A 21,686-nucleotide genomic window follows, 5' to 3' on the forward strand; every position below is an offset into this window, starting at 1 on the left:
GAGTGTGGCCAAGAATGGTAATTGGGTGTTAAAAGACATAGGAGGTCTGTAAGTGTGTCCAAATGGAGGAGCCCATCCCTGCTGGAAGGGATTTTGGCCCCATAAAGGGGGATTTTGGCCATATGGCATCTGATGTTTCTCCCATTGTGGGTTACCTTGACCATAGGGAGGATTTTTACCTTGAATAACTTGGAACTATTTGGCCATAGGTTGCTGATAAGTAACGTATGGGTTAAAAGGATATTGAGCCTGTTGACCTTGGACATATGGATATTGGACCTGTTGTCCTTGAACATATGGATGATGAACCTGTTGTCCCTGAGCAAGAGGATTTTGGACCTGATTTCTTTGGGCATAAGGTTGATACATTTGTTTCCCTTGGACATAGGGATTCTGCACCTGCTACCCTTGACCAAAAGGATTTTGAACCTATTGACCTTGGGCGTTAGGGTTTTGCACCTGATTCCCTTGGCCAGAAGGGTTTTGAAACTGTTGACCTAGGACATTAGGATTTTGGGCCTACTGTTGTAGGACTTGACCTTGGCCTTACCCCTACAAGGGTTGACCCTGCTGATATGTATACAAGGGTTGTTGCTGCCCGGGTTGGTTTTGTTGTTGCAAGGGTTGACCTTGCAACTACAAAATTTGTCCCTGGGGCTGCAGAGGTTAGCCTTACGAGGACATGGGCTAGGAGGTGTGCGGAGCATATTGCATCTACTGCTGCACGGTTTGTTGCAACTGTTGCAATGGTTGACCTTGCAGTTGTTGCAGCTAACCTTACTACGAGATCATTTTCCCTTGCTTTTACGCAGATAGCCCTTGTTGCAACAGAGGTTGTCCTTGTGGTAACAAAGGCTACTCTTTTTGTTTTAGAGGTTGTCCTTGTTGTTGCAAGGGTACTTGAACAGTGCTCGGAAAATTCCCAAACTGAATCTAGCCATAGCCACCCTGGAAGGTGGATGAGCCAAGCTGAATGTATTGCCTAGAATGAAGGGTGTAAGGTTGATTAACCATTCCTTGAGAACCATATGTAACTTAAGGAGTTTGGTATTGGACTTAAGCCTCATAGTGCTGCTGATACTGGACATTGCTCGATCCAGATAGACCAATGGGATTCTAAACCTGCTGGTACTGGACATTTCTTGATCCAGTAGGATCAGTAGGGTTATGAATGATACCAGAAGAAGGCTGGTTTATACCAAGCATGTGAGCTTGTGAGCCACTCACATTGGTGGCACCTGACACCATAGAAACATTCAAGTTTTTCCCCCCAGGCAATGGCACAACTTGGCCACTGACTAGAGGGATGGAGGAACTGACAAAGACATTCCTTGAAACCACTAGTTGGGACTAATGGGTGACTGGAACTGATGATACAAGGGTGCTCAGAATGGTGGGTTACACTGGGACTGAGGTAACAGCCCATTGAGAATTTGTGTTCACAATGAACGGACCTGAAGTAGGCATGGCTCCTGACACCTAAATAGGGTTATGGTAAAGTGATGAGGCACTAGGTGTACCCAAAACCAACTATGCCAAAGACACATAGTTGGGTGGAAAACTGGTGGGAATACCCCTGTATAGGGAAAACCCTCAGGATGAAAAGGAAGCTCTTCCTCCTCGACAATGTGTGGAGTAGAAACTTCTGACTCTTATGGAGAGTTAACTGGAGCATCGCCTTCGAGTTCCATATCTGGGAACAAACGATGACGAATGGCCGAAGAAATACAATGGGATAGTTCCAAAGGAACACCAAGGTGGTCATATGGATTGTAAGTATGCTGCGTTGATATCACAACAAGGTCAAACAAAGGATTCAAAGGGTAGATAACCATTCCAAGCTGACTATCAGTGGTCGGAAAATTCAAATGAGTTTGAACAGGATCGTCCAGATATTCTGGGCCAAGATTAGCAGATGACCTAGTATTTAAAGTAGGCAGAGGATGAGATGACAAAGGTTGAATGCTCAGAACAATCCTGAGTTCAACACCTTGGTCCTTGAGTGACTCTGGTAACTCAGGAAATAGCTCCTTAGACTATCTTTCAGATGGAGGAGAGGAAGAGGAACTGGGTGAATCAGATTGTTTAGCCACAATGACCTTGTCTCAGTCGACAAAAAAAAATAAACTCCAAGGCTTTAAAATGTTCCCTTCAGGGAAATTCACGATTTGGTCTCAGAAAAGACTAACAGGGTGTTATCGGATCATGGGCAATCAACTATTAAGATGCATAAAAAGACTGGTGCTCTTTCATTTTTTAAGAGTCGAGAAAGAAACAAAGATGACTCTATCACTTGTGATTGGAAACGAGCTCGAAAGTACAAGTGCTCGAATTATATTTTAAGTTTATTGAGTCAAAAAGATCAAATGACTACTCTGTATGATCTAGGTAAACAAGATTACCAGGCAACCATGAATTGCAGAATACCTCCCAGCGAACCGAGAAGTACGAGCAAGAAATCTCCCTAAATGTTGTGTTCAGTGTATCATGTTTACAAGGTGGTTGACTCAGCTTCCTAAGGATAAAGGATTGCAGCCTAGAGGGGTCTCCCGTTATATACTCGACTTTATGAGGAGCAAAAATCTATACTAGTGTTGTCTAATTCCAAAGATAACGACATCTACTAAGTTTAAAGACGTCATAAGATGTCTTTAGCCTAGACCTTCTAAATATCATCGTTAAATGTCAAATGCACCTTAGGTTAATTGAATTTATTTTAAATTTTATCTTGAGTTATGTTTTAGTTTTCAGGTCTTAGCGATGCAACTCAGAGAACCATAAACGCAACTAAATGAGACAAGACCCTTTCAACTTGATGAATTTCCTAAACTAGGGAGGGTAGAAACTACACAATCAAATGCAAACAACCATGCAACTGAAAGCATAATGATCTTTCACTACACTTTTCGAAAAAATAAACCAATGAAAAATACATTCCAAATCCTAATTTCCTAACAAGCACATTTCTAACAGTCCTTTCAAAAGCAAAAGAGTTATTTTCCTTTTTCAAATTCCAATGCAATCCTAGTCTCTAATGATGCAGGCTATCGTAGTACAAATATACAACAAACTAGAATTTCATACTTTTCATGAAACAATGAAATAAACTTTTTGCATACAACACTTCAATGAAAAAGTTTCGAGACAATTAGCTCTTCAAGCAAATGAAAACATGAAAAGAGAGGCTCATTCAGACTAATGAAGCACCGACTTTACCAACAACAATACAAGCAACATAATCCATGCCGGAAAAGAAACGTTAAGACAAGCAAACAAAAAATTTTCAAACTTGTGTAATGGAGGTCAAAGTCGTAAAAGGACTGCAAACGAAATGCAAGGAGTAAGTACACCTACAACTCAACTCACTGAGTCCACAAACAGTTGAATGGATGACAATATAGATTCCCTAGTGTCACTAACCACTCAATGACTCAAGAAATCAATCAAAATGATGATAAACCAACAAGCAAACAAAACCAAATGAAAAGCAACTTTCTAGTCAAGGAGAAAGTGATCTAAAAGGCTTCTGGGGTCAAAATCATGAGAGCAAAACACACTGGCCAAGATTGGGGAAAAACCACAATATTCATTTACAGGCATCAGCGTGACTGCCTAACTGACAACAAGCGCCAGAGGCTGGTCAGTGCAACTGCTTCTCAGCATATCGCGCTAATCGGCGCGACTGTCAGCGGATTAAACACGCTCATCGAAGGAGCCAAGAAAAAAATGAAACAAGGACCAGATCTGCTACTATGAATTTCAAACTCAGGCCAGTAAGCAGGAGAAAATAAATAGAATCAAAGGGAAAAAGTGGAACTAGAAAAGTTCACACGAAAACATGAAATCTAAGACAAACAAAAGGATTGGATCCCCAGTGGAGTCGCCAATTTATGGTGAAGTAAAATTATAAGTGCAGACACAAACAAATTCCTCTAGCCTGATAATGAGTCTAGACACAACTGATACATTCTATGGAAGATTTCCTTAGGTTAGAACCAACTAATAGGGCCTACCTCTTATTATGTCTATCCTCTTTGATGATGTCCTTGCTTGCTTGCTCCAGCTATCTCTCGCTTCCTTCTTCAAACACTTGAAACAAGTAAACAACAACAAACAAAAACCATGATAATAGACAAATTGTAATTCAACCTACTTAACAAGTCAATAAACATTAAGCCATGAACATGTAAGATGATAAATCATGTAGCAAATCAATTGATAGTTGCATATATATATATATATATATATATATATATATATATATATATATATATATATATATTGAATCAAGAAGAGATTACAACCATTGTCTTGACGTTGTTGTTCTCCTCTAACAAGACCAGGTTCCCACACACTTCTTCTAGCATTCCATGATGGCCTCAACAACAATAGTTTTAAGGTTCTTCCCTTTAGGCTTCACTCCAAACCAAATCACACTTCTCCCTCACACAACTAGAGAGCTACAACTATGAATAGCTTGTTGTTTACTCCAAACTTAATTAGCACTAGCACACCAGCATTAACACTATCTTGTGCTTGGGAAAAAGGGAGGTTTATATAGGATGAATGGACGGGAGATGGATCCTCTTCTCATGGGATAAGGTCTTATCCCTTCAGGTAGTTCCATCATTATATGGGAAAGGAGCCCAAACTGACATCCTTGACCCCATCTGGCCAAACCATTTACCAGACTTCCGTTACAAAGCTTCTAGAGCTAGAAGCTTTGGCTCTTTATTTAAAAAACTTTCCATAAGAGGACTGACGTGACTGGAACAAAGCTCAGTCGCTCCATTCAGCACTAGGGACAGTGCTAGTCCCTACATATCTACACGAGGAAGACAAGAGCCATTAGCGTCAGTCTTGTAAACTGGGCAAAACAGAAGTTTCAAGGGGAAATGGTGCAAAAGGGAATTGATCTGCTCATGAAGAGGGACACAATGGGAGTTTCTTCATGAAAGGAAAGCATGTAGAGTTCACTGTAGAGGTCCTCCACGATCAAGGAACGAGGAGTACAGGAGCAGTGAGAAAATTCTGTGTAAAAGGCCTACACCAACAACTTCTATAAGAAGATTTCTATCAAGAAAGAAAAGAGATGCTACTAACAAAGGCAATGCATGGATAAAATACACAAAGAGGTACTACAACCTATAGGTTGGGCCCTAACCCAAGGGAACTCAACCCTCTGAGAAAAACTTAAATGAGAGATAATAGTAAGCTTCTCATTGACATAAAACATAGTTCATATACATCATGTAAAGGGAATTAAAATGGCAATGTCAAGCTCCTAGCTCTTAGTAGCTCCTATCTGCTCCAAAAGTTTGAATCCTACTAAGCCCTTAAGCTTGTTTATTTATACAAAAATTATTGAGGGGAAACCTCCTTGGAAAGAGGAATTATTCCCATCAAAATCTCTAAAAAATTAGATCTAGCTCCCCTAGATCCTTACAGTTCCTTGATTGCATCGGCTACTAGAAGATCCTCAAGTTGTAGATAAGTGATTTTAGGGACCAAGTCAAGTTGTAGGTGATAAAATGTAGGGGATAATCCTTCTAGATCTCCTCCATATGCCTCCAACATGCCTCTACACAGTAAATTCACTCAAAAGAGCTCTCTTTCTTTCACATTAACCACATTAGGCCACAAAGTATAAAAATCATCCTTTAGCCTCCCTATTAATCACATTATAGTCAAAATACGTTAATAAATGTGAAAAAAGAGAGGAAATTATAGGTTGGAGGATGGAAAAATGGGCCTTATGATATACCTATTGATGGGGAACCTCATCACCCTCCTGCTGAAGTTGTTTCTCACCCTCTCAAAAACTTACTCACTGATATAGAGCATGTTAGTGCCTAGATTTACCTCAGGCTTAAAAGGTAGGATCTAGGGCCAACATCAAACCACACTCAGCCTCGTAGCTAGCCCTACGAGGACAAGGGAGAGCTCTCTCTGAGTCAATCTTAGTAGATTATGATCAATGGGGGCTTGAGATGACTGAAATATCTTCTAATGTTAGGCTAGGTATGAAGTGCAAGGATTTGATTTGATTTTTTGAGGGTTTTGTTGGAATCAAGGGAAAGGCAATTTTGGGTCCGGGGATGAAGGCCAGTTTTGCAGAGTTCTGATTGGGGCAAGAAAGGCAATCGTTTTGATGCTTTAATTTGTAAAGATGGAGGTTTCAGACTGATGAGAAGCTGAAGAGGGCAAGAGGGTACCAAGAATCCTCTTCAAACTGAAGAAAACATTGAAAATTAAACAAAACTAACAGGCAGAGCACAACAAGCTAATGAATTCTACCTTTATCACTCATTTGTTTAATTTCAGAAGCAAAGAGAAAAGAAAATGATGCACATAAATTTCAGTGAACTCAAAAATTACATAGAGAGGAACACCATCAAAACACAGAGCCACAGGAATCCCAAAAAGTGCTGCAAAACCCTGGTCTTTCCTTTGCCAAAAATGCAGAAATCAGATGTACAATGGAGTGCCAAGCAATCCCAAGTGTCCAACCCTGAAAATGACTGAGAAATTACATGATATAGACAAGCCTAACTCCTTCCCATGCCTCTAGGGGTCGAGCTCATCATTCTAGGCGTTGTTTCAACCATATCTAAACAAGGAACTGAAAAATACGCAATGAAACAACTTGCCTCTATATAAAAGGAAATTGATTCATTCACTCACATTTCACCTTTTGGTGAATGAATCTACTAAGACAAGTAAAAATGTGCCAAAATTACATCATGGTCATGAAATTACATAAAGTTAGATCAAGAGTAACATCAAAAAGTAAAACTAGTCAAAACTGGCCGAAATTCTAAGCTGCTGAGTGAAAAATAGGCCAAATTTCCCTATGCGCCGCACCTGAAATTTGTATGTGTAGCACAACTTTGAGGCTGATTTTGAGGGCCTTACGGAAGTCCAAATCGAGCTCATGATAGATCGTTGGAAAGCCCTGCCTGTCTACTTTCTAACCCAAGTGGAATTTCTAGATTTAGTGCCCATTTTCCCCTCCAAATATCCAATCTCCCAACAATGCTTCCTATGGGTGCAAAAGGTGGCAGAAAGGTCATTTTTTGTGTGTTTTTGACCCTTTAGGCAACCCAGAACTTGATGAAATCCTTAGGTAATTCATCAGCATGCATAAATTTCCATAAAAAATCCAGAAATGCAAAGTTTTCCTCCAGAGGATCTCCCAATTATAAGTGTGCGCCAAGTGGCACTACGCGTCGGGCAGGAAAATCTGTTTTGTGACCAAAAAAATTCAAAAATGACAAAAACAAATTCCAAATTCCTTGAAATTTGAGCTGAAAGTGCCTCATCAAGTACTATACTCACCCAAAGAAGCTTCGGCCAAAATCATGCCTTTTCATGCCTCCTTGATGCCTTCTTCATCTATGTCGCCTGAGGTGAAAATGAAGAGTTTGGTGCTTTATTTTATTTTTCCAAATGTGTCAAAGTCAAATGAGGGACTGTGAGGAATATGGAACAGTGGGAAAAGTGGAGTTTGTCAAGTGAAATTAAGGTGTGCAATAACAATCACTTGACTGTTGGGAATTGGGGATTTAGGGATTTTGCAAATGATATGGGGAAAGGGATAATGATAAGAAATGGTAGTGTTTAGGGATAGGGATAATAGAACTTAGGAATAAGTGATTTGGGATGTTAGGGAATAAGGGATTGACAAATGATAATATGACAGTGAAGGGGAAAGGAACCATAGGAAAGGAATAAGATTTGAAATACTTGGCACCAACGTCAAATTTTAACACTCAAATTCAGACCCTAAGAGGCAGTTTTTATCAAAATGAGAGGGTTTATGTTTTCAACTTTTAAACTTTCATATTCTTCCCTCCAAACAACACCAAACACAAGCTAATAGCAATTCACAGCCTTGCAAACTTACTTGGCGCGAGGCAAACTATGTTGGTTTGAAATTTTTGGAGGCAGTGATGAAATTTTTGCTTGTAGGCCCTATGGGTTGCGCGCACAACCCAGTGCGCCATGCAGGCTATATGCACCACGCACATTCAATTTTACACTGTATTAATTGGCTCTATGCACCGCGACTTGCCTATGTGACGCAACTACCTCCCAATGTGCCGCGCAGGCTGGCTTCACCACAGTTTTGGCTTTTCACACTGACTTTTGCTTCCTCCATGATTTTCCTTTTTTTCACTAAAGTCTTTGGCATGTAATTGGATTATTGAAACACAAACATATCTCTTATGGCATGAACTTTGATTTTTGATTTGAAGAAAACCCATTGTTTGAAAACTTTTGCACTTTTACAAAAGAATTCTACTTTTGTTTCCTTGTGATTTTTTTTTGAACTGATGATGAATCTTGTCTATCTTTTGTAGGGATAGCTGGCATGGAATTTAGCACAGGCGACTAGGGTTGTACCTAAAAACTTTACAACTGAAAAAACTTTGGAAAATTACATGATATTTATTACAAAGGATGAAATTGATGATTTTTCTTCAAAACAGAGTTTTGAAGAAAAGTCATGATCGAGCATTATTACGATGAAATTTTGCAATGAAAACTTATTTTGAACCTCCCTCATGTGCCTGCTTGAATTATTAGCCATTTTGAAGACTAAATTTGCGAAACCCTAGACTTAATGACTAAAATGACTCTTTGTTGACCACGAGACTAAACAAGATTGTACATGACTTTAAAATTGACTTTGATGAGCAGACACAGACCAACAAGTACATGACATGAGGGAGATGAGTGACAAGACCCTTCCATCAGAAGATCGATGCTCCTAATGGAATGCAAATGACTGAACATGACTGAGACCCCTAAAATGAAATGCAACAAAAGAGATTTTGATCTTTGACGGAGGGCTGAAGAGACCGACTCGAAAATTGGCTCCAATGGAGATGGTAGCTCCTTGGAGGTGCCAAGGACCACAAATATTTGGGAGAGAAGACAGTGCCTTCAACCATTGGGCAATGGAGTCAAAACACGAAAACTGACATTATGCAGACTGACTCTGACTCAAAACTAAAACTAAAAACCATAATAAAACCAACCATGACTAAATCATAACTAACAAAGTGGAAAGATGCTCATATTTGACCTTATTCATCAAACCTACTCTAATTGATCTTTTCACCACCCGATCAAGTGAAATGGAACAACCAATGCAACCACGTAAGCATCCTGGTTGGTATTTGATTTCTTCCCAAATGCTTCCTGATGCACAGGAAAAGGTAAGAATCGAAAGGCAACTCCCATGGAAACTTGGAATCAAGTTGACTGCTGATAAACTTGCAAAGCATGAATTGACTGGATGACTTCAAGAATATTGTGAAAGGATCTTCATAAACATCACTATTGATTTCCATTAACACATTACTGCTCTAGTCCAAGCAATCTTCATAGCTAGATATTAAGATTTTCCTCACATCGATGCTATCCTTCTTTGGTGATAGCAGCAAGCTGTCAAAAGGATCCTGAATTTTGTGAATAACCAAACTCTGTTGCTGATTCCAAACAGAACAAAAGTCTCCTTCATCAATCTCCTCATATGACTGCAAACCTTGGTATGGGGTATGCAATGAACAAGCTGTTAAACAAGACAAGGCGACTTTTGAATAAGATTATTATCAACATTCTTATCTGGCACATGGTTAACCAATGGGGAAGAACTTTTACAGCAAACATTATCCAACACACGAGCAATAGGATCATCAAAAATTTGAGAAGACTGCTGTGATGTATCCATTAAAACTGTTTGACATCCTACTAGCTGTTCATCTGAATATTTACTATGCAATTTACCCTTCAAAAACTGAAATTATTCAAAATAAAATGGTATGGAATCATCTTGTATCATTTGATAACATGTGTCAGCTTCCATGTCTTCATGTGCAACTTGACAATCAATGGAATTTGGGGGCTGGAAATCTGAATATGAGAAGTCTTGAACAAGGTTTTTATTGCCCTCAATATGGTCCAGATCAAGACTTGTTGACAGTTGATTTCTGATTGCATGGAAATTGTCTCTGATGAACTGAAATGAATCAAAACAAAAAGGCAAAGATCCTTCACTTACTTCAAAATTTGCTGCAGTTTCCTCGCCATTGTCATAGCTGATATGCATCAGTTGATCACTATACTCGAGCTGCTGAAAGTGAACTTCCTCCTCCCACAAACTAATTGCTTGTTTGTCTGCAAGATTAGCTTCTGTTTGGAGAACATAATCATCATCATACAGATCAAATTGAGGCAAATCATCAATATAAAACACATCATCAAGCATACATGTCATATCAATAGATCTCTCTTCTCCAAGATGATCAATAAAACAATCATTATCAGATCTATGACAACTGGGATAAGAAAGAAAATGTTTTGGATCAGCAACTTGTTCTTCTTCAATCAGTGAGCCATGGGCTTGAACATCATAATCATTCCTTGTGGTGATCTTTTGCATCATATCTTACACTGCACTTACCAAAACGTCAAGCTTTACCTCTAGAGATGTTGATTCCTTCGGATCTGTGTTTTTCATCTCTTCTTCCTTCAACTTTGCCCTTCGAATCAGTAAATGAGCCTCTACATCTACTTCATTGTTTTGCATCTCTTCAAGTGTTGCAAGATTCCTTTCTCTCAGCTGAAACTCCATTTCCGGATCAAAGGCAGTTGGGTAGTGTAAGAGAGTGGATCCAGGAGGAGATCTTATATTAACAGGCATCGAATAATAAACTTGGTTAAATCTAGCAGAAAAATGTTGTACTGTCTCCCCCGGTTGTCTTTTCAGTTGGTTATACTCTTCTATAATCAAGAAAGGGTTTTGCCTTACCACTAACCTATTGAGGAAAACTTTGACGAACTCCTAGAAATCTGAGATGCTCACATCAGGCAGGATTTTAAACCAACTCTTGACTTTGCCTTGCAAAGAAAGAGCAAAAAGCCTTATACTAACATCTTCTTCATCAACTTCAAAAAGATCAAGAAAAGACTCAAAATTCAGAACATGTCTCTCAGCAATGATGTTGTCGCGTTCACCATAAAATCTTGGTAGATATAGGTCATGATTTTTAGGGAAAGCATGGGATATAGGAGGTAAAATTAGAGGCTTGTATCAATCAGGAATTTTACAAGGTATAGGGGTATGTACAGAAGTTGTAGAATCAGTCTTGATCTCTTGAGGCTCATCATTTTGATGATGGTCATCACAAGCTTCAGAAAAAGGATCTTGATCAAGCTCAAAGGCATGCAAATCTTTGGTATTTACAATCTTCAAAGGGAAGGAATCAAATGCAGGCCAAGGATCTCTTCTCAAATACAAGATACTTTGCAAAGCCTTCTTGACATTCTCGAGAAAAGAGAAGAAATAATTTATAACAAAGAACAAAATGTCTTGGATGAAATTCCAACTTGAATACCTGATCTGTCCATATTGTCCTTTCATGTTTTTGCTGGTCAGGATCATCCTCCAGTGGATTCTTTGGATCTGATCTCGAAAATGATTTGGAATCGCTAGGTGAATGATTTCAGCCTTTCTGTGTCTGATCGTTGTTCACCATCAACAATCAGATCTAACTTGATACATGTACTGGGGTGATCGTTTAGATCAGATGTTCAGTTTATAAACTATACCGGAGATTGACTGAAGCAGCATTTATCTACTTGTGCTAATGCAAAGCAAAAGCATTTTGAAGGCTACCTAGCTAACTTCAGGCTCCGTCTGTAGTCTACAAAGCCAAACAATGAAAATAAACTTTCTTCCCTAGTATGGTCGCCACTATGTTAGTACCTAGATTTACCTCAGGTTGAAAAGGTAAGATCCAGGGGCAACATCAAACCACGCTCAGCCTTGTAGCTATCCCTACGAGGACAGGAGAGGGCTCTCTACGGGTCAATCTCAATAGATTATGATCGATGGGGGCTTGAGATGACTAAATATCTTCTGATGTTAGGCTAGGTATGAAGTGAAAGGATTTGATTTGATTTTTTGAGGGTTTTGTTGGAATCAAGGGAAAGACAATTTTGGGTCCGGGGATGAAGGCCAGTTTTGCAGAGTTCTGATTGGGGCAAGAAAGGCAATCGTTTTGATGCTTTAATTTGTAAAGGTGGAGGTTTCAGACCGGTGAGAAGCTGAAGAGGGCAAGAGGGTACCAAGAATCCTCTTCAAATTGAGGAAAACATTGAAAATTAAACAAAACTAACAGGAAGAGCACAACAAGCTAATGAATTCTACCTTTATCACTCATTTGTTTAATTTCAGAAGCAAAGAGAAAAGAAAATGATGCACATAAATTTCAGTGAACTCACAAATTACATAGAGAGGAACACCATCAAAACACAGAGCCACAGGAATCCCAAAAAGTGCTGCAAAACCCTGGTCTTTCCTTTGCCAAAAATGCAGAAATTAGATGTACAATGGAGTGTCAAGCAATCCCAAGTGTCCAACCCTGAAAATGACTGAGAAATTACAAGATATAGACAAGCCTAACTCCTTCCCATGCCTCTAGAAGTCGAGCTCATCATTCTAGTAGCTGTTTCAAGCATAGCTAAACAAGGAACTGAAAAATACGCAATGAAACAACTTGCCTCTATATAAAAGGAAACTGATTCATTCACTCACATTTCACCTTTTGGTGAATGAATCTACTAAGACAAGTAAAAATGTGCCAAAATTATATCATGATCATGAAATTACATCAAGTTAGATCAATAGTAACATCAAAAAGTAAAACTAGTCAAAACTGGTCGAAATTCTGAGCTGCTGAGTGAAAAATAGGCCAAATTTCCCTATGCGCCGCACCTGAAATCTATATGCATAGCAAAACTTTGAGGCTGATTTTGAGGGCCTTCTCGAAGTCCAAATCGAGCTCATGATAGCTCGTTGGAAAGCCCTTCCTGTCTACTTTCCAACCCAAGTGGAATTTCTAGATTTGGTGCCCATTTGCCCCTCCAAAAATCCAATCTCCCAACACTGCTTCCTATGGGTGCAAAAGGTGGCAGAAAGGTCATTTTTTGTGTGTTTTTGACCCTTTAGGCAACCCAGAACTTGATGAAATCCTTAGGTAATTCATGAGCATGCATAACTTTCCATAAAAAATCCAAAATTTCAAATTTTTCTTGCAAAGGATCTCCCAATTATAAGCGTGCGCCAAGTGGCGCAACGCGTCAGGCAGGAAAATCTGTTTTGTGACCAAAAAAATTCAAAAATGACAATTTTTTTTTCCAAATTCCTTGAAATTTGAGCTGAAAGTGCCTCATCAAGTACTATACTCACCCAAAGAAGATTCGAACAAAATCATGCCTTTTCACGCCTCCTTGATGCCTTCTTCATCTATGTCGCCTGAGGAGAAAATGAAGAGTTTGGTGCTTTATTTTATTTTTCCAAATGTGTCAAAGTCAAATGAGGGACTGTGAGGAATATGGAACAGTGGGAAAAGTGGAGTTTGTCAAGTAAAATTAAGGTGTGCAATAATAATCACTTGACTATTGGGAATTGGGGATTTAGGGATTTTGCAAATGATATGGGGAAAGGGATAATGATCAGAAATGGTAGTGTTTAGGGATAGGGATAATAGAACTTAGGAATAAGGGATTTGGGGTGTTAGGGAATAAGGGATTGAAAAATGATAATATGACAGTGAAGGGGAAAGGAACCATAGGAAAGGAATAAGATTTGAAATACTTGGCACCAACGTCAAATTTTAACACTCAAATTCAGACCCTAAGAGGCAGTTTCTATCAAAATGAGAGGGTTTATGTTTTCAACTTTTAAACTTTCATATTCTTCCCTCCAAACAACACCAAACACAAGCTAATATCAATTCATAGCCTTGCAAACTTACTTGGTGCGAGGAAAACTGAGTTGGTTTGAAATTTTTAGAAGAAGTGATGAAATTTTTGCTTGTAGGCCCTATGCGTCGCGCGCACAACCCAATGCGCCATGTAGGCTGTATGCACCGCAGACGTTCAATTTTACACTGTAGTAATTGGCTCTATGCGCCGCGACATGCCTATGCGATGCGACTACCTCCCAATGCGCCGCGCAGACTAGCTTCACCACAGTTTCGGCTTTTCACACTGACTTTTGCTTCTTCCATGATTTTCCTTTGTTTCACTAAAGTCTTTGGCATGTAATTGGATTATTGAAACACAAACATATCTCTTATGGCATGAACTTTGATTTTTGATTTGAAGAAAACCCACTGTTTGAAAACTTTGGCACTTTTACAAAAGAATTTTGTTTTTGTTTCCTTGTGATTTTTTGAACTGATGATGAATCTTGTCTATCTTTTGCAGGGATAGCTGGCATGGAATTTAGCACAGGTGACCAGGGCTATACCTGAAAACTTTACAACTGAAAAAACTTTGGAAAATTACATGATATTTATTACAAAGGATGAAATTAACGATTTTTCTTCAAAACAGAGTTTTAAAGAAAAGTCATGATCGAGCATTATTACGATGAAATTTTGCAATGAAAACTTATTTCGAACCTCCCTCATGTGCCTGTTGGCATTATTAGCCATTTTGAAGACTAAACTTGTGAAACCCTAGACCTAATGACTAAAATGACTCTTTGCTAGCCACAAGACTAAACAAGACTGTACATGACTTTAAAATTGACTTTGATGAGCAGACATGAACCAACAGGTACACGACATGAGGGAGATGAGTGACAAGACCCTTCCATCAGAAGATCGATGCTCCTAATGGAATGAAAATGACTGAACATGAATGAGATCCCTAAAATGAAATGCAACAAAAGAGATTTTGATCTCTGATAGAGGGCCGAAGAGACCGACTCTAACAGAGCTCAAGCATGGCCCTAGTGACCTCTTTGACATCCAAAGGCACCTCAGATGGTTTGCCTTCTTGTGGATAAAACCCTGCATTTTCCTCTACTGTTTCCCACTCCCTTTGTTCATGTGCCTAATCTCTTCTTTGTTGTAGGCCCAATAACAATGGAGGACTGAGATTTAGCCCTATCCAATAGATCTTCAACCTTTTAACAATTATCTTGTAGAGTGGGGTCCTTTCTAGGGCATTCCTCAACCTATCACATGAGTGGTATTCCCTTATTTTTAGACTGTTGTATTTTCTTGTCGAAGGCATTTCATGGCTATGAAACTGTGGTGAGAAACTAATTCAACCAAACTTTAGGTTCAAGCTTCCCCTCAAACCAAAGGGGTCTCCCTCAATATTATGAGGATTTTTAATGATGTTCGATGTCACTGGACAACAACCTATGGAGCACAATGGCCAGATCTAGGATTTGTATAGGTGGTCATTGATGAGTATCCAATCTTTGCTCAGAAATAAATCCCTCTCTTGTTGGGGTTTAATCAAAGTGCCAATGATAACTTCGAAAAAATAGCATAGCTATAAAGAGTTTGGTAGAGGAATAAAAGAGAAATTAGATAATCAAGTATCCTCCCCGAATACTTAATAATCTAGAAAGAGAAAATGTGTACATAAGAATATTTTTAACACACATAGATATGTTTAAGAGATGATAGAAGGCAATAATTTAATGATGTAGAGGTACTAATTTATGCAACCTGTTTAATTAGCTAGTCTCGGTGTAGATAATAACTTTGTAGTAGGTTATCAGGGAGGTTGATCCTCAACCTGGCCTTTTCCGGTTCTTCTATATTACCTTAAAAATATTACGAAATCACTGGAAAATACATATATAAGAAACAAATTCTATCATAAAACTAAAGCCAAAAACCTTTAAATAAAAAAATTGCAATAGAAGTCTTTAGAAAAATGGCAGGGTTTTGGCATCAAAATCCAACCCTTGTTCATTCAAAATTAAAGAATATATAGAAAATATTTTTCCTAGACTATTATAATATTTTTGGAATGAAAATCTAAACTATATACTAAAAATACAAACAATCTCTGAGCTATTGCAGGAAATCTAGAACTGTCCCCTTGAAATTGAGATTTAAATAGACTGTTGACTAATATTTTTCCTTCAAATTTGGATTAGATATTTTAACGACTAAAATTGTGCATAAATATGCTAAAATTGGTTTATTGAATCCTAATTTGTTGCTTGGACTTTTGAGTCTGCTCTTTGAAAATTTGTTTAATTCCTAGGAAATAAGACAAGTTTTTCCACCTATATTTGAAGTAAAATTTACAAAGTTTTTCCATCTCCAAATGTTATTTTATTGAAAAATACTTTGCCTAAATGCTCTCATCCTTTGAATTAATCGCCAATACCTCCATATTTATTTCCACAGTGATGCAAACCAACATTTTATCTCATCATAGTATGCAATATGTACTACTTATAGGGCAGGATAATGTAGCAACATTTCCATAGGATTAAGGTTGCTGGAAGTCTTTATATTTAGCTTCACAAGCTCTGGGCAGTCCAGATACAAGACACGAGTACCTGAGCAACCCACAAGGAACTCCAATATGCCTCTCCCTCTGTAATTTTATCAATGAATCTTTTAAAGAATTGATTTTTTTCTTTCTTGTAAAATTCCTAGTGTCCTCTAGATATGCTTTCATACTTATCCTTCTACTGCTAATAAGTCAAATAAAACCTGAGAATGGATGCCAAGAATCCAAAAGACACTTGGATGGGTGTTAGTTTGAATTTGGACACATGGATCTGTTCTCATTGAAATGGATATTCTCCCCTATAATCCTCTGAGACAGAATTGGCATCGAATACTTCTAAATAAAGCATTGTTGTCCTTAGTATTGAGATATTTGACATATTTGTTTGCCTCCCTAATCAATTCGTCATTGTGTTGAACATGGCTCATTTTCCTCTTTAGGCCTTCCTGTGGACTTTCCTTCTTATTTTTCTCCTTTTTTGATGGTGGTTCAGTATTGCTTGAAGCCTTGCTCAATGTTTCTATTGCTAATGAAATACTTGACATATATATATATATATATATATATATATATATATATATATATATATATATATATATATATATATATATATATATATATATATATATATATATATATATATGTATGTATGTATGTATATATATATAGATATATATATATATATATAGATATAGATATATATCACATTTTCTATTTTTTTTTTTTAAATCTAAGATATGTATTTGAGCTTGCGTTGTTCACTTTACAGTTTTTTTTGCATTATTCTTGAGTTCAACTATCAGAACATTTAAATTTTCTTCCTTCAACAAATTCAATCTCTCAACTTCCACCTCTACCTCCTCATTGATATCAAGTGCAAGAGCACATAAACTCATAATTTCATTATCTAATGCTCCAAGATTGCATACAACATTTCTATATCGTTCTCTTTCTTCCATTGAAGTATACATTACATTCCAAAGTTCAACCAAAGATGTTCCAAGGTCTTGCAACTTTTTAATTCAAAGTTTCTTTTCATCTTTCAATGTATGAATAGTCTGTGACAATCTCTCCAATGTCTTGTTGCTAATATTTTTTGTCCATCCAGGAGTTGACTCAGGCAAATTGGATGTACTTACTCACATTTTTCGAGAATTCCATACCAAGTATCACACAAAATTCATGCACCTCATTTACGTATTCCAGAACCTTGTGAAGGTGGTCACTCTTCTCTTTCTGGAGTGCTTGAAGGTGTGCATGATATTAATCTAATTTTCTAAGTTATAAGTCATATTGTTCCCCATTGATTGAGTTGAACAAAACATCATTTTGTTGAGAGTACCCTGGAATAGTTCGAGATATTTTTTGAATTTGTCCTTTCACTTCTGTAAACTACTTAATGCACTTCTCCTTCCTTAATAACAACTCTTCTATTTATGGAGTGATGATTGCAAGATTCTCTTTCAAGGTTCCTGTAACACCCTCTAAAGTAAATGTGCATATAAACAACATAATAGAAACAAAAATACAATAAACATATCAGCCATCAAAATCCATATATATATTAGTACATTTTGACATGAAAATCAAGCAAATAAATTTTTCATTAATAAATGCAATGAACCAACCGGTGATGAGACTACCACGTTCCACCCAACCATAGATTGGTTAATCCAAGTCTCTCTTCAACCAATCACCCCCGTGCCATATTCCAAGCATGAATGTGGGATTCATAGAACACAAAGAAAAAAACTAATCAATGAGGATGCCACCAGAGGTCTCTGCCTACACCGTGAGGAATTTTAGTGCCTCCTAGTCTCTCAGGCTTTACCGTGCATCCATAGTCTAATCTAGGGATCATTAGGCCCTACACCGAGACATATGCTTCAAGCTTTACCATGCATTCCATCCCGAAATCATTAGGCCCAACGGAGAGAAGATACACCTCTTGGCTTTACCATATATCCCGCCATTCACCGACAAGGATTCCTAGGCCCACCGAGGCACACAATCTGGCTTTACCGCAACCCATAGTTCTGTTCAGGGGTCACTAGGTTAGTGGCTTCGTGCATCCTTAGTCTGGGTCAAGGACCACTACCACCATGTGCTTGTTAATTCGGAGATCCACCCCACTCAGCTTTGAATCCAATCTGGCCATCCCCCACAAAATGCATGAGAGAACCCATCTCATCAAAGCTATCAAGAAATGGCAAGTCTAGGCTAAAAAAATTGTCACACCTTACAAAACCCATGCCATGGTAAAAAAGAAACACATGCAATCCCATGCATGCCAAATATAGCAAGGAAGATACACATGCAAGTTGATACCTGCAATGAAGCCTATTGTAGCCGCTTGATCCTGCTTTTCCCTACTTGATCCTTGCTTCCTCTTGCCTTCTTTGCCTTTCTTGCTCCAATGCCAAAGTGCTCCAAGAAAACTCTAAGTAACCAAGAGTATGAGAGAGAAAGAGAGAATAATGAGAGAGCTCCAAACTAAACTGACCAAGTCTTTCCCACTAATCCTCATAAACCTTTTTATTAATGAGGCCTCTATTTTCTTCATTTTCCATTATTTTCCTTCAATTTCCTCGTCACATGAAAAATGTGACCTTTCACCTTCCTTTTCTCCTAATTTCCGTTATTTTCATAAATAAATGTACCAAAATACATTTTGCCTCTTTAATTTCGTAGCCATTGCCTTTGCCAATTTCCTTAGCCATAAACAACCAAATGAACACCCCCTAGGATGTCTTGCCCACTGTTCATCTTGGAATACATATCCCATCATCCGTGGTATTTATATATATTTTACATGGAATTTTCACGAGGGTTGTTACAGAACCCTCCCCCTTGGGGGAACACCGTCATCAGTGTTCAATGACACCTATAGCCAAAAGAGCATTGAAGACAAAACATACTACCCATGGAGATTTATAACACATCTTGTTGTAGTATTTACAATGAAAGATCTGCTCAAAATCAAAACATCATGACAACATGACAACATACTGCATAATGGAGCTTTATAACATAGCTCATTATGGTATTTACAGTAACCACATATACACATATCCACATATGCACATTTTCTGAACCAAAAAATAAAATAATATGAATCCATCATAAGGGAATCTAGAGGCTCACACCTCCACCCTCAAAATAATACTAGGATCCACCCCCTTCCCAGCATGTCCAGAATCCACTGCAAGTTCAAATCTGCATCTAATGTCTAGCGCTATAATCCCGTGCCACTTGTCCTCTCAGCGAACAGTTACTGACTCATTGTTCCAGGGCGCACTCCCAATGTGCATCTGATTCCATCTAGGAATGCTAATGACCAAAACAAATCCATATGGGACCTTTTCTTCTCTGCTACATAGTCCCTTGGGAATCCAGTCACCCCTTACGTGTATTCACTCACCTTCCAAGTTCTGCTGGCACCCCCATCCTGGGCAGTCCATCCCTTGGCAAGTCCTCCTTGCATCAAAAGATTCAAAGATCAAGGCATATACCTACCTCAAAACTACCATACCAGTCATAGCATGCTCATGCCAATCAATTGACACTATTGGGTACCAGTGTCCCACAATGGCCCTGCTCCTGACATGCTTTACCAACACACTGCCACGTGTTTCAATTCCTTATCTGCTGCTGCTAATTCTTGCATTCGATTTCGACCACTCAACTGGGCATGTTCATGCTTCCTGTACCAAGAACATAACTTCCATTAGATTCAAAATAAAGTGAAACAAATTCAAATCATACCTCATTGGTATTTCGTCAATAAGATACACTTGGAATCTTGTTCTCTTCCTATCACAAGAAGTCAAACTGGCATCTTGACTAAATCAACATATATAAAGGTATCACAATAGGTTAGCTCAAACACAACCATCATAATCATAAATGACATGTAACCATCATAAACTAGAATCATAGATCATAAACCATAATCATAGATCATAAATCATAATCATAATTCAAATGCATACTAAAATCGAAATACAAATAATCATAATTCACATGCATACTAAAATTGAAATACAATACCGATACTTATCCTTCACCGATCCTTACTTATACCTTGGTTCTTTCTGGAACACATTGGATTGGTTTCCACACCTAAAAAACATCCATTGCCTTCTCCTCAACCATGTGCACATACGCATAGTGTGCATCACACACATACGACCACACATGACATGAAACTCCATGCAACACATGCATCTACACCTGACATATAACACATACACCTACACCTAGTGTACGACACAACTCAATACATATGCCTACACAGAGTACTACACAATGAGTACACACACCACAATACCATGACTACATGATGCATAATACCACATGCCCATAATACAACATCAACGATATGCACACAATACCACATGTACACCAGTACCATATGTACAACATGTACATAGTACCACTTATACACTGCACCACATGCACAACATGTTCAAAACATCACATTACACTTCGCCACTTACACAATGTGTACACAAAGCCACATGTACACTACACCACTATACAATGTGTACACAATACCACATGTACACAGTACCACACGCACGATGTGTACGCGACACCATATGTACATAGCATCACATGCACGACATGTACACAACACCGCATGCTCATAACACCTTATGTACAACATGTACATGGCACCACATGCTCACAACACCACTTGTACAATCATGCACACAACACCATATGTACATAGCACCATATGTACAACATGCACGCAACACCACATGTACATAGCACTACATATCCAACATGTACATAGCATCATCCGTACATAGCACTGCATATCCAACATGCACAGAGCACCATATGCACACATGTCGCATATACATCATGAAGACAGTACAATATGTATACAACACCCCATATGCAATATTCACACAACCCTATTTGTACCATCCTATATATAACATTGCATGAATAACATGTACACATGTTATGTATACACAACACCACAAGTGCACACATCATAGATGCAACATGTACAACATATACAACGTATGTACAACAATAGTACAACACATCCAAAACCACATTGTCCTTACCAAGAAACCTTGCTTCTGGTATCTCATCTATGCTTATCCTAGCATGTCGCAAACCACACTACTTTCACTCCATTGGTGTATCCTTCAGTGTTACCTGTCATAACATAAACATAGGCATAATACAAGTATACAATATCAATTCATATCCACATGATGTTGACCTCATATATTTTTCGTGACTACTCTTTCCAATTGATTCCTCATAGACCAGGAACCTCTTCATGTCGTTCTCCTGCATAAGCAATCATTCCTTCA

At 38.3% G+C, this 21,686-nt stretch overlaps 1 pseudogene; it reads left to right on the forward strand.

The window, feature by feature from the left end:
• The first annotated feature begins 746 nt into the window (after positions 1 to 746).
• Positions 747 to 21,686, forward strand: part of LOC149206265 (fructose-1,6-bisphosphatase, chloroplastic pseudogene) — a 39,818-nt pseudogene continuing 18,878 nt past the window's right edge.

The sequence above is a fragment of the Pinus tabuliformis genome, chromosome 1_2 (genome assembly GCF_031772625.1).
Source record: "Pinus tabuliformis cultivar Carrire ecotype Pingquan chromosome 1_2, CPIR1, whole genome shotgun sequence".
Taxonomy (NCBI): domain Eukaryota; kingdom Viridiplantae; phylum Streptophyta; class Pinopsida; order Pinales; family Pinaceae; genus Pinus; species Pinus tabuliformis.